A 13,823-nucleotide genomic window follows, 5' to 3' on the forward strand; every position below is an offset into this window, starting at 1 on the left:
TTGTGGTAGAGAGGGAACCCTTGTGCTTGAAGGCGAAATCCTTTTTATGACGAGGGAGGTTTGGGTTGATAGGAGAGTGATGGTAAGCATTTCACTTTGTGAGTACCAAGAGAAGGTTTGGTGTGATGTGCTTCCAATGGATACTTGTCACGTATGCTTAGGTGGCCCTTGGTTTCAAAGGCATGAGATGCCATATGAGCAAAATTGGCATAAGTATATCATGGATGAAAGGAGAAAACCTCTATTTCTATACGTGCTTCATAGAACTAGTCCCAGTGTAAAAGTGCGAGATACCCATGTGAAATGACCTACCTTGGCTAGGTAAGCTAGTGGAGAAGAATATGAGAAATGGGAGTCCATAATAGATGAAATATTCGCTAGCTACAACTATTCACAAGAAATGAAGATGGACCTAGCCGTTCAAACTTTTGACTCAAAGCTTGTCCAATATTGGGAGGATGTGAAATGTTGCGGGAGACGAGTGAGGAGTCCAATCAAGACTTGGGAGGATATGAAAAGGATATTGAGAGGACAATATCCCAAGCCCCATGTGAGAAGAAATGAATCTTTGAAGGGTACCTCTTTTGAGAGATCCCCATGCTTGAAGGTAGGGACGGCGGCCCCAACCATTCCTTCCATTGGTGAAAGGAGCTTACATGAACATCAAGGTAAGATCGCTTATCCTTATACTCCTACATCCTTGTGTGATTTTAATGCCAAGTCAAGTATGAAATTTAGTTTACCTTGCATTAAGCCTAAAGCTTCTTTGCCGTGTATTGGTAATGCCATTGTTGAAAGTGTCTGCACTCTAGTTGATCCTATTGGTGACCGAATTGATCCTTCTTGTAAGGTCGATTTGTGTCCACCTAGTGTTGACACTTGTTCTTTGAATGATAGTGCATTATTGAATGAAGTTGCTCAAACACTAGTTGATCCTTTAGATGACAAAATTGATTTTTCTTGCAAGATCGATTTGTGTCCATCTAGTGTTGACACTTACGAATTGAATGGTAGTACAATGTCATGTGGTCATCATGTTAGTAATTCATGCGAGATTGACATACTACCAACTACTGTTGAAACTTGTGTTGATCAACTTGCTTGTAATGATAATTCACTACTCGAGGATCCTTGTGATGTGTTTAATGTACCTCTAGTTAGTGATGATGTTGATATAGTTGGTCAATTGAAAGAATGTGACATCTCACCCTTTCTTGTTTCATGTCAAAATGAATCTCTTGATCGTACTTTAGTGTCATGTGATAAGACTCCAATTTGTAGTGGTGATGTGTGTCATGTAGATAGTCATGTGAGCAAAAATGCATTGAAAGATAACATTGGTTCTTTTGAGAGTGAAATGACATGCTTTGACTCCTCATTGTTCATGGATTACTCTCTTGTAAGGGATAATGTTTTATTTGAGGATGACATGACTATTGAGAGTGAAGTACCTAGTGGGATGTTTTGTAACGTTGAAAGTGTGACCACTTTTGGTGACTACATGGTATTTGAAAATCCACTATGGGAGGATAACACTCTTCCCTGTGATGGAGATCCTCCCTTGAGGAGTTGTGATCCACTTATTGGGAGGGGAAGTGTTCAAAAGGAAGGTAAAACTTGTTTTCAAATTGCTAATTCTTCCTTGGGCGTTCTGAATAGTAGTAGTATGATTGACCATGCTTTTGAGTTTAATAGTGAAACTACATTTGAAGACACCCTAGATGAAGTTATTTTGCGTGACACCTTTCTTTATTATCTTTTTGCATATGATGACATTCATGATTTTTTTGGGAGTGCATCTTATGGAGGGCGGGGGCCTATTGGGGTACTTAGTTGTTGCCTTGCCCGTGATATGTGGGTATTTTTTCCCTTTGACCTCGGTGAATCTTAACTTGGTGCGAATGGTGTCATTTTGCAATTGAGGATCATTTGTATGTCCTGCCAACTTGGTGTCTTGAAACCCTTGGCTCTTTTAGAATATCCTCATTCCTTAATCTTTGGGTTATCCAAGTTCTTAGTGCTCTACTTGAGAGCTTATTTTGCTTGAAAATGGTTGATACTTGGCTATATCACAATTTTGTGCTTACTTGGCATGGTGGTAGGTTAGTTCGCCCTAACACTAACCCTCATCCTTTGAGGACTTGGTTTTTATTTGTCTCCCTTATGGTTTTGCAAGGTTTAGATTCGAGGACGAATCCTTTTCATGAAGGGGAGAATGATACGAGACCGACTCCATCGAGCTTCATGAAGATGGAGCCTTTGAAGATCATGGGAGGTTCACATAGGCAACCTTCAAGATATGGGAGATAACTTCGGAGGCTATTCAGAGAAGGAGGCTATGTATGCAAAAAAAAAAAAAGGCGAGTACTTAAATGCAAGCCTTTTCAAGTTTCACTTCCATGGAAAACATCCAAACAAGGCTCTTACTTCATTAAGGGTATAATTGTAATCATGTAGTGTCTTCTTTATTTTCTTAGTATAAATAGTAGACTAAACATTTGAATAGGGAGCTTTTGATGAATTATGAATATTTTGAGTGTTTTAGGGTTATCTCTAGAGAGAGAAACTTGTGAGAGGCCTTTGGTAGGCTCTTGTTGATTCTTGTGTTGTTGAAAGGTTGGTTGCTTGGGATTCGATTCCCTTGAGGCCAGCTTAAGAATTTGGTGTTTCTTTTGATGATAATTTAAAGGTCTTAGTTTTATATAACTTTGGTTGCTAAATTGAATCTTAAGTTGTGTCAAATTATCTATCTTTTTTTTTCCTTTTGTTTATCTTCTTAATTTATCGTTTCCGTGTATCCGTTCTTGTATCAATAAACGACTCAAATGAATCCACAAATGAGCAACATTGAATTCAATGGAAATAAGCAATTCACTTCACAACTAGGAAGTAACTCTTGGTTAACTAACCAAACAATCTATATTAATCTAAAGCTATTAACTACAATCTCTCATAAGAGTTTCTTCATTCAACATAATCTAAAGATAAAAATAACCTAAGTCTAGTATTTATACTAAGAGACGTAAGAGCTAAGCTAGTTATTACAAAAATGCCATTAATGAGGCAAGGGCCTTGTTTGGCTAGTTGGATGTTGGCTTGAAATCCGAAAAAGGCTCCTCTTGCACGTATAGCCATCATCCAATCCTCAAGCTTGCAATTGTGACCCTTTTGCATCTATGGCCCTTATTTGCATGACTAGCCACATTTGCATTTATGTCCCTTTGCGGCTCTAGCCATTTTGAGTGTTGGCCTTCTTTCTTGTAGCTTCTTCATTCATTCCTCTCCAAGCTACTTTCCATACTTCATAGGCCTTCTTATGGGGCTTGTGTGCCTCTCCATGGGTCTCCAATGCTCTTTTGTATTACATCCCGTGTTCTCATGCGTTGGAAAGTGTGCGAGTTAAATGATATTAGTAATGGACACGAGGTTATCCCCCCAGATTATAGGTAGTTAAAGTGATGGTACACATGTATCGTAAGGATTTGAAGTTAAACCAATCGAAGAAAATAAATTTTGTCAAGTTTCAACATTTATTTGAGTGAAATACGGTACAAGCTATAATACCCCGTATTTTTGGACTAGAACATTTAATCGTCCAACATGAGCAAATTTACCCTAGCCCGGAGAATTCGATCATATCCAAGGATGAAAATCAAGAGCTCGGTGTATACAAGGAATGAATTCCCAAAATAATTTAGGACTTAACAAGTGTGACCACGGTGGTTGAGAATAATATTTTGTGTGTACCAAAAGGGACTATGGACTAGTGCTACATCACATAATCATGGAAATGAGTATATGAAGTGTATTAAAAATAATTGGTATTAAAGTGAATTGAGATCAAGAAATTAATTATGCGTGTGATTGATTAAGAGGGGAATTATAGTGGAAGACAAGAAATTAATGGATATAATTGGATAGCTATTAGTGGACATAGTCCATGTATTAATGGAAAAAGGGATAAACATTAAGTTGATGACTATGCTTGACACATGACTTCCTTGGCAAAATTGCTGAAGATGATTAAGCTTGAATACGGGTAGGTTCCTTTTAAAGATAGGGATTTTTTTTTTTAAAGTGGACCCCACAGTCCACTACATGCCCCACTACATATTACACAACTCTTATCTTCCTTTGGTGTAGATATACCCATATCTTCAGAAGTTATTATAGGGCAGCATCAATTCATCTAAGATAGCAAAGATAGATACATTTTTCTTACCTTCTTCTTACGCTAGTTAATGGAAGATTAGAAGTGGACAACATTTTTTCTTTCAACACCCAAAACAGAAACATGAGCTACAATTTTAAAAGAAGCGAAGTGTAATTTTTTTTTTCAAGGATAACATACGGGTTTTTGCATACCTCTTCAATCTCGTTGTTCTATTTTGTCGTGTTGTTAAATTTGGGCTTTCTTCGAAGTGAAGTACGGTGGAAGAAAAATAGTTCTTCGCATATAATGTAAGAATTCTCCTACTCTTTATATATTTAAGTTCGTCCGGGTCATGGCTAAATTGTGGGATAAGAAAGATGGATTTAATAGCTAGAAACCATAATTTGACGGATTGGAATGATGGAAATGACGTTATAACTACGATATGTCTATTGAGTTGATATTGTAATTGTTGGCTGTTTTGAGAGTGATCTAAAGGTGGGTTTGATTCTAGTTTGATATGACATTGTTGGTATTGTTGTTGTTGTTATCATTGACGTGTATTTTGAAGGAAAGAAAAATTGGAGAAGTGTGTTTGGTAATCGTATCCGGGCTCGTCGCTAGTCGTGAAATGTTTGTGGCTTGTTGTTACCAATGGTACCTTGTTATTTATGTATATATACTTGCTGGATTGTCTGGTTGTTGTTGTTGATACATGGAGTTTAGGAAAATGAGAAGAATGGGGGAGGTGTTGCCCATTTCATTTTAGGATAAGTTAAAGTTTCATTATATAATTAAGAGAATCGTTTCTATAATTAACGATAGTATCATTGTTGTTATCATATAGATCGTGGAGCCAATACGAGTTGAGTTCTTGAGCCGTTGAGCTAAGACCAGGTATGTAAAGCTAACCTTTCTTTCTTTTTGGCATGATCTTTATGAAACAAATAGACGACGAGCATATAACTCCAAAGAAACTCCTATTCTTAGAGACACTAGGATGGCTAATGTTCTTGATATCCAGAACCTATTTCACATTATCTTGATACGTGTCTATGATTCTTGAAGTTCTATTTGATATAATCCATAGTGACATTTAAGGGATACTTGATATGATTGTTATCTTTGATGCTCAAGTATTAGTTCATACTACCTATTATATTGAGTCTCAGATGATGATTTAGTTTGTATATGGTTGCTCACTACTCTGCTCGTACATGCTGTTAATATATCTTTCACCGAGTCTCGGGCCGGGTATGCTTTCGTGCACAGTTTCACTGCATTGTTCACCGAGTCCCTCACTAGAGGGCCGGGTACGGTATATATATATATATATATATATATATATATATATATATATATATATATATATATATATATATATGATGTGATTATGGCGCCGAGTATGGTATATGATGACTTTATTCACCGAGTCCCATAATGGGTCGGGTATGGTATATGATATAGACATGCATGATTCTCATCTCGTAAGGCACAGGTGCATCGGTATCTTTGATTATCTTATTTACCTCCTGTAATCTTTTATTCAGTTATGAGTTTATTTATTGTATTTAATGCTTTATATACTCAGTAAATATCTCGTACTGACCCCCTTTCTTCGGGGGGCTGCGTTTCATGCCCACAGGTACAGACACTCGGTTTGGTGATCCTCCAGCCTAGGACTTCAGCTTAGCTATTTTGGAGAGCTCCATTGTTCCGGAGCCTAGACTCTTTTGGTACAGATCTTTAGATATAGACTTCTGCATATCCAGGGGTACGGCGAGGACCTATCCCATCATATTTCACTTTTATACTCTTAGAGGTCTGTAGACATATATGGGTTGCATATAGATCTTGGTCAGCTGTGTGGATATGGTTTGTTTTAGATATTCCCGTATATAGTGGCAGCCTTGTCGGCTTGTGTATTGTGTTATGCTTTGATCAGCTATGACTCCTCAGGAGACAGGTTTATGATGATATATGGCATTGTGAACCTATAGTTGCTTTTATGTGTTTCCATTCCGTCCTTAGTTTCAGTTGATTATATTTAACAAGTCTGTATACGAGTGTCCAACTCGGGCACTAGTCATGACCCATGGGGTTAGGTCGTGACACTTTGGTCATCCCCCTAGATTGAATGGATTGGAGTCCCATGCATTGGTCTTCAATGTGAGCCTTCAAGTGAGGTGTGCCTAGTTGGGTCATATCACCTATACTTCCTTCCATACAAGGCTTCATACAGGGCCATCTGGATGCTGGAATGATAACTGTTGTTATAGGCAAATTCGAGAAGTGGCAAATGTTCATCCCAACTACCTCTGTAGTCTAATATGCACGTCCGCAACATATCTTCCAAGGTCTGAATAGTGCGGTCGGCTTGTCTGTCAGTCTGTGGATGGAATGCTGTGCTGCGCCTCACTTGAGTCCTCAAACCTTCTTGAAAATATTTTCAGAATTTAGCAGTAAATTGTGCTCCGCTATCAATGATAATAGACACTGGGACACCATGAAGTCGCACTATCTCCTTAAGATACAGCCTTGCATAATCTTTTGCCGAATAGGTGGCTCTGACCAGAAGGAAATGGGTTGATTTCATCAGTCTGTCAAAAATTACCTATATGGAGTCATATTTACGCCGAGAACGAGGCAACCCCACAATAAAATCCATGTTGATCACCTCCTATTTCCAGGTTGGAATTTCTATGGCTTGTAGCAATCCTCCTGGCTTTTTGGTGTTCGATTTTCACTTGTTGGCAGTTTGGACACTGAGGTACAAATTCTGCTATATCCTTCTTCATTCCATCCCACCAATACATTAACTTGAGATCATGGTACATCTTGGTCGCTCCTGGATGAGTGGAATAACGGGAGTAATGGGCTTCTTCCAGAATCTATCGACGTACTCCTGCAACATCTGGAACACATAGCCTACCTCGATACTTGAGAACTCCATCTGCAGAAACTTCAAATGGCGACTTCTCTTTTTTATAAAATGTATCTCTATAGTGACTCAACTAGGGATCTTCACATTGGCGCTCTTGCACCTCTATATCTAAGGATGAAACAGTTGGGTTATGAACAACAACTCCTGAATCAATTAAACGAACTCTGAAGCTATCTAGCTGGTGGAGCTCGCGAACTAATTCTTTCTTCTCCGATTGAACATCACATAGGCTGCCCATAGATTTACGACTAAGAGTGTCGGCCACCATATTTGCCTTTTCGGGGTGATATAAAATACTCACATCATAGTCCTTCAACAATTCTAACCATCGCCTCTGCCGTAGATTCAACTCTTTCTGCTTGAAAATATATTGGAGACTCTTATGATCTGTATAAACATCAGCATGTACACCTGATGGAAGTAAAATAACAAAGATAGAAAGAAGACACAATTGATAAAAAATTGGACAATAACTAGAAGAACTAGTCCTAGTTACCTTCTAAAAGGACCAAAGGCACCTATCTTATGCAACAACCCTCAAGAAAATAGCAATCTCTTGCAAATTGAATGATCAAACGGGGGTTGTACAATTTGGAGTCCACCAAATCACAACAAGTCTTAACTACAGAGAAAAGTTCAATATTCATATATTTAAAGATGGGCATCTTTCAAATGAATTACAAGCACCTTTAAATAAGGTTCTTAAAATATACTAGTCAAAAGATATAAATGGAAGTGTAGTCTTCTAGGTGCATAGAAGACTACAAAATGCATACTCCTAGAAGCCTAGAAAGCCACTACACATATTGAAAGTCAAAATAGCCTTTAATAAGCCTAGAAAACACAAAAAGGGAAGCTTCCTTCGTTCACATTAGTCCAGCCCCTCATGTTCACACCAGAGCTTCTAGAAGTCCTAATTTGGGTTGCTAGACTTGTTCTTTCTGTGGGACAGATCTTGGGCTTCAATCCACATCCTTTCGGGCTTCAATTTGGGTCTCCTCGGCTTGAACACTTGAGTCGTCACCATGGTAATTTGGATTGCATCAACACCATACAAATAATGTCTCCATATCTTCAGTGCATGAATAACTGCTGCTAATTCAAGATCATGGGTCGGGTAATTCTTCTCATGTTTCCGCAATTGCCTTGCAAGCATCGGTCCATTGAAATTTTGCTGATTTCTGAGTTAACTTCATCAATGGTGATGAAATAGAAGAAAACCCTTCCACAAATCTCCTGTAGTAATCTGCCAATCCCAGAAAGCTCCGAACCTCTGTAGGCGTTGTAGGCCTCAGCCAAGTCTTCACAACCTCAATCTTTTGAGTATCTACGCGAATACCATCAGCCGAGATAATATTGCCCAGAAAAGTTACAGAATTCAGCCAGAACTCACATTTTGAAAATTTGGCATATAGCTCACGGGTCCGAAGAATTCCAAGGGCAATACACAAGTGGTCTGCATGCTCTGTCTCTGATCGAGAATACACCAGAATGTCATCGATGAACACGATCACAAATAGATCTAGAAAGGGCCCGAATATATTATTCATCAGATTCATAAACACCGCCGGGGCGTTGGTTAACCCAAACGACATCACCCGAAATTCATAATGGCCATATCTAGTTCTGAAAGCCGTTTTCGGAATATCTTCTTCTCTAACTCTCACTTGGTGATACCCCGACCTCAGATCAATCTTAGAAAACCATTTAGCACCCTGTAATTTTTTATACCCCGTATATTTACACGTCAAATTATTCGCAAGCAAATCGACTCAAGTTAAAGGCGAAATTAATTTCGGACATGAAATAGGAACCTTTAATTTTCAATTTTAATTAGAACATAAATTGTTTACAAATTTTATTTAGTGTAAAAATATTATTAGAGGTTAGCGATTAATCAATTGTGCTTAGATTATTAAGTTAGAATTAGTGATTAATTAAAATTAATTAAGCCTAATTACTAAAGTGGGCCCCACCCGAATTAAAAAAAATATCCAAGAAGTGGATTAGTGAGTCACAAGGGAGGGGGCACATGTCACCCTATAGGAAAGTATATATATATGATCAATGGTGAACAAATTCACATTTTGATTTCATTTTCAAGAAATTAAACTTAGAGAAAAAAATCACAATTCATCCATGGCTGCTCTCGGCCAGCCATGGTGTTGAAACAAATTTTGATTCTTGGATGTTTTCATCAAGATTCAAGTGCATTACAAGGTCAAGGAGGTGATAGCAACATTAGAAATTAAGTTGGAGAAGAAGAAATTGTAAAATTGGAGCAATTGAGTGTAGAAATTCCTCCAAGAAAAATTTGGTAAGATTTTCTTGTTTTATAGTATAATTTTATTAATAGTGTTGTAATGGAAGGATTAAAATTGGATTGGATGAAATTAGAAGTAAGAAATTGCATGAAATCGTTGTTATGCGACATTGAGGGTTGAAAAGGATTAGGAAGGATTGTTGGGTTGTTGGAATTGTTTTGGGTTGAATTGTAAGAATTTTGTATGTATATCTCTATTGTTGGTATTTCTGTGATAACAGGAGAATAATTGGAAATTCGGGTTAGGCGAATATATAGGGGAAATGCTGCCCGATTTCCGTTAAGTCCTTAACTAATGAAACCCTAATCGAGAAAGTATAAGTTAAAGAATAAGTTCTATAGGCGATTGGTTATAGATTTATGAGATAGGGAGTATAGTTACTGACGATAACATTACTTTTATGTTAAATAGGCTAAAGGGGCGACGAAGCGAACAAAATTACGAATAACCTTTAACAGGTATGTAAAGCTGTCCCTTCTTTCTTTTGGCATGTCTTAAATTTAAGTGACGAATGATATGAGCTTTGGGGTAATTCTATTCATAAGTTTCGAGCGTGATTCATGATTCTTATTCACTTCTTGATGTTAGAACTCTTAAATGATTGAGCTTCCCTCTTCAGTTTTCTATACATTGGATAGTAGTCGATATATATAAGCTCCTATCCTTAGAAACTCTACGATAGCTAATGCCCTTGACTTCTATAAGCTATTTCATACTATATTGGCATATGTCTATGATTCCTAAGGCTCTTTTGATATTATGTATGATGACATTCGGGGGATATTTGATATGATTGTCGCTATTGATACTCAGGTGTTAATCCCTTCTTCTTATTCTGTTTGAGTCTTGATAATGTTTTAAATTGCATATGGTTGCTCACTACTCTACTCGTGCATGCCTCAATATGTCTTTCACCGAGTCCTGGGTCGGGTATGTTATCGTGCACAGTTTCACTGCATTGTTCACCGAGTCCCTCACTGGAGGGCCGGAATATGATACATAAATATATTATGGAGTTATGTTGTGTTTATGGAGTTATGCTGTGTTATGGAGTTATGTTGTGCTATGGAGTTATGCTGTGTTATGGAGTTATGCTGTGTTATGGCGTTATGCTGTGTTATGGCGTTAGACAGGGCCCTGTCCCGTCATATGTTATTGTTGATACTCTTAGAGGTCTGTAGACATATGGGTGGGTTGTATATAGATGTTGTTCGGCTGTGTTAGCATGACTTGCATTTTGGGACGTTCCCATTCGTAGTGACAGCCTTGTCGGCTTGCGTATATTCATTTTGGGATGTTGTATGTAGTGGCAGCCTTATCGGCTTGCGTGTGTATAGTTGGGACGTTCCCGTACGTTACGACAGCCTTGTCGGCTTGTGTACTATGTTATCTTTTGATTGTTGTGACTCCTCAAGAGACATGTTGCCTTGATATATGTATGTGATGTCTTGAGATAACGTTATGTTTCGCAAGGTTCCAGGCTATGTTTAGTTTCAGTTTGATTATGTCTAACAGATATGTGTATGACTGCCTAGCTCGGGAATTAATCATGGCCCACGGGGCTGGGTCATGACATAATTGGTCAAACAAATCATCGATTCTCGGGAGAGGATATTTATTCTTGATTGTCACCTTGTTCAACTGTCTATAATTGATACACATTCGTAAAGAACCATCTTTCTTTCTTACGAATAAGACAGGCGCTCCCCATGGTGATGAACTGGGTCTAATAAATCCTTTCTCAAGAAAATCCTTCAATTGTGCTTTTAGCTCTTTCAATTCTACAGGAGCCATTCTGTACAGATGAATTGATATGGGTTCGGCATCCGGCAACACATCAATAGTAAAATCAATTTCTCATTCCGGTGGAAGGTCTGGAAGTTCATCTAGAAATACATCCAGGAACTCATTTACTGCTGGGACGGTTTGAAAAGTCGGGGGCTTTGCTTCAGTGTCATGAACCCGAACTAGATGATAAATATAACCTTTTGCAATCATCTTTCTCGCCTTAAGGTTGGAAATAAACCTGCCCCATAGAGATGTTGTATTACCCTTCCATTCAAGCACTGATTCTCCTGGAAATTGGAATCGAACCATCTTTGTTCTGCAATCCACATTAGCATAACAAGAGGCCAACCAATCCATGCCCATAATCACATCAAAATCTAACATTTCTAGTTCAATCAAATCAGCTGTAGTCTGGCGATCACATACCACAACCACACAATTTTTGTATATTTGTCTAGCATTACTGGATCCCAAACCGGAGTAGATACCTTGAAAGGTTTAATTGGCTCGGGTTTCACCCCAATACGGCCAGCAATATAAGGAGTTATATATGACAAGGTAGAACCCGGATCAATCAATGCATAAACATCATGGAAGAATATGGATAGTATACTTGTAACCACATCTGGGGAGGACTCAAGGTCCTGACGTCCGGCTAAAGCATAAATACGGGGCTGGGTGCCACTTGAATTGGATGCTACCCCTCTGGCCCTACCACGACCTGCTGAAGCCTGGGGAGTCTGCCCTACGGGGCGCACTGTTATATCCTGTATTTTTGTACATTGGGATATTTTAAGCTAGTCGCGACAAGTTAAGGACAAGACTATTTTGGGATCCGAGGTAGAGATTTTTAATCTCTGAGTTTGTTTAATTGCACAAGTTGTTTATAAATTTTATGTGGTATGGAATTATTAATGAAGATTAGGGATTAATTAACCATGATTAGATTATTAAGTGGGATTAAAATTTAATTACTTCATTTAATTGACCATAAGTGGCCGTATGGGCCCCACCCGTGACATGGCCAAGTCAAACTTTGGGTGGGACACATGTCCAGCCCATGGACATCCTATATATAGTAAGTTGATGATTCATTCATCAACTATCCACTTCATTTCTTCATCTTCAGAAACCTAAGAAACCTTAGAGATAGAGTGAGAGACTCTCGGCCATGGCTGGCCGAGATTGATGCCATTGAAAGTTGATCAAAAAAATATTTTTTCCAAGCAATTCAACTCCTTAAAAGATGTATAATAACGTGGAATTGATTCTAGGGCAACAAGAACAAGTATAAAAATTCAAGACACAAATTGGAGCCAAGTTGAAAAGCCAAGTATTAAAGGTAAGGTTTAATCTTCTTTTGCATGTGTTGTGGATGGTTTCAACGTGTTGTAGTGTGTAGAAATGAATGAAAATCATGGAATAATGTGTGTTGGTGTTGAAGTCGTGTAGGGGTTGTTTGTGTAGGAATGATGAACTAAGTTTACTTAGTATTTTTTATTGTTGTTGTTGTGGATTCCATGATGAAAATGAAAGTTTAATGGTTCAAATTGGAGTTGTAATTGTTTGTGGGCTGTGGTAGAAGCTAATACGATGTTAATATAGTTTCTTGCATTTGTATAAATAATGTTGCTAAACGTGTGGTTGTTGGTAGGATTTGTGAAATTGGAAGAACAGAATGTGTTGTTGTTGTTATTGTTGAGTTTGAAGGATTGCAGGTTGTATGGTATGTTGGTCGGGCTGTTATGAATATTATGCGGGTTGTCCGAAGTGTTCTCGAGTCTTGTTTGAATGGCCTTGGGTTAACACTTGAACGTGCGATCATTGGTGTTGGCTTGAATGTATGTGGTTGATTTGAATGTAAATGGAAGGTCGTCAAATTATTTAGAAAGGGTTACTAACGTTAGAATACGTATTGAATTCCCCCGTAGCCTAATCGTAGTTCTTGACATCTTAATATAGGATAAAGTACTATTGGGCAGCGTATACGGGTTGTGTTGCGAGTAAACGCTAAAGGTATGTAAAGCCTATCCTTTCTTTCTTTTGGCATGTCCTAGATGTAAGTATGAAACGATATGAGATTCGGGGTAATTCTACTCATAAGTTCCGAGCATGTATTATGATTCTTATCCATTTCTTGATATTAGAGTTCTTAAAATAGTCGAGCTACTGCCCTCGAGCTTTCTATATGATCGGATAGTAAATGATTCATGAAAGTTCCTATTCCTGAAAAACTCCATATTGCCTAATGACCATAACTTTTATAAGTTGCCTCGGATTGACTTGATACATGTCTATGATTCCTGAGACGTTATTTGACATAGTTCGTAATGATTTTCAAAGAGTACCGAGTGTGACCATTATCTTGATACTCGAGCGTTGACTAGTCTACTTATATTGGGTCTCAAAAGATGATTTATATGTATATGGTTACTTATTACTCTGCTCGTGCATACTATTACATCTTTCACTGAGTCCGGGCCAGGACATGTTCTCGTGCACAGATCCACTGCATTATTCACCGAGTCCCTCATTAGAGGGCCGGGACACGTTTTATATGCATATGTACAGGATGATTATCTAATTATGTCACTAAGTCCTATAACTGGTTGGA

Source organism: Lycium barbarum, chromosome 4 (genome assembly GCF_019175385.1).
Source record: "Lycium barbarum isolate Lr01 chromosome 4, ASM1917538v2, whole genome shotgun sequence".
Lineage (NCBI taxonomy): Eukaryota > Viridiplantae > Streptophyta > Magnoliopsida > Solanales > Solanaceae > Lycium > Lycium barbarum.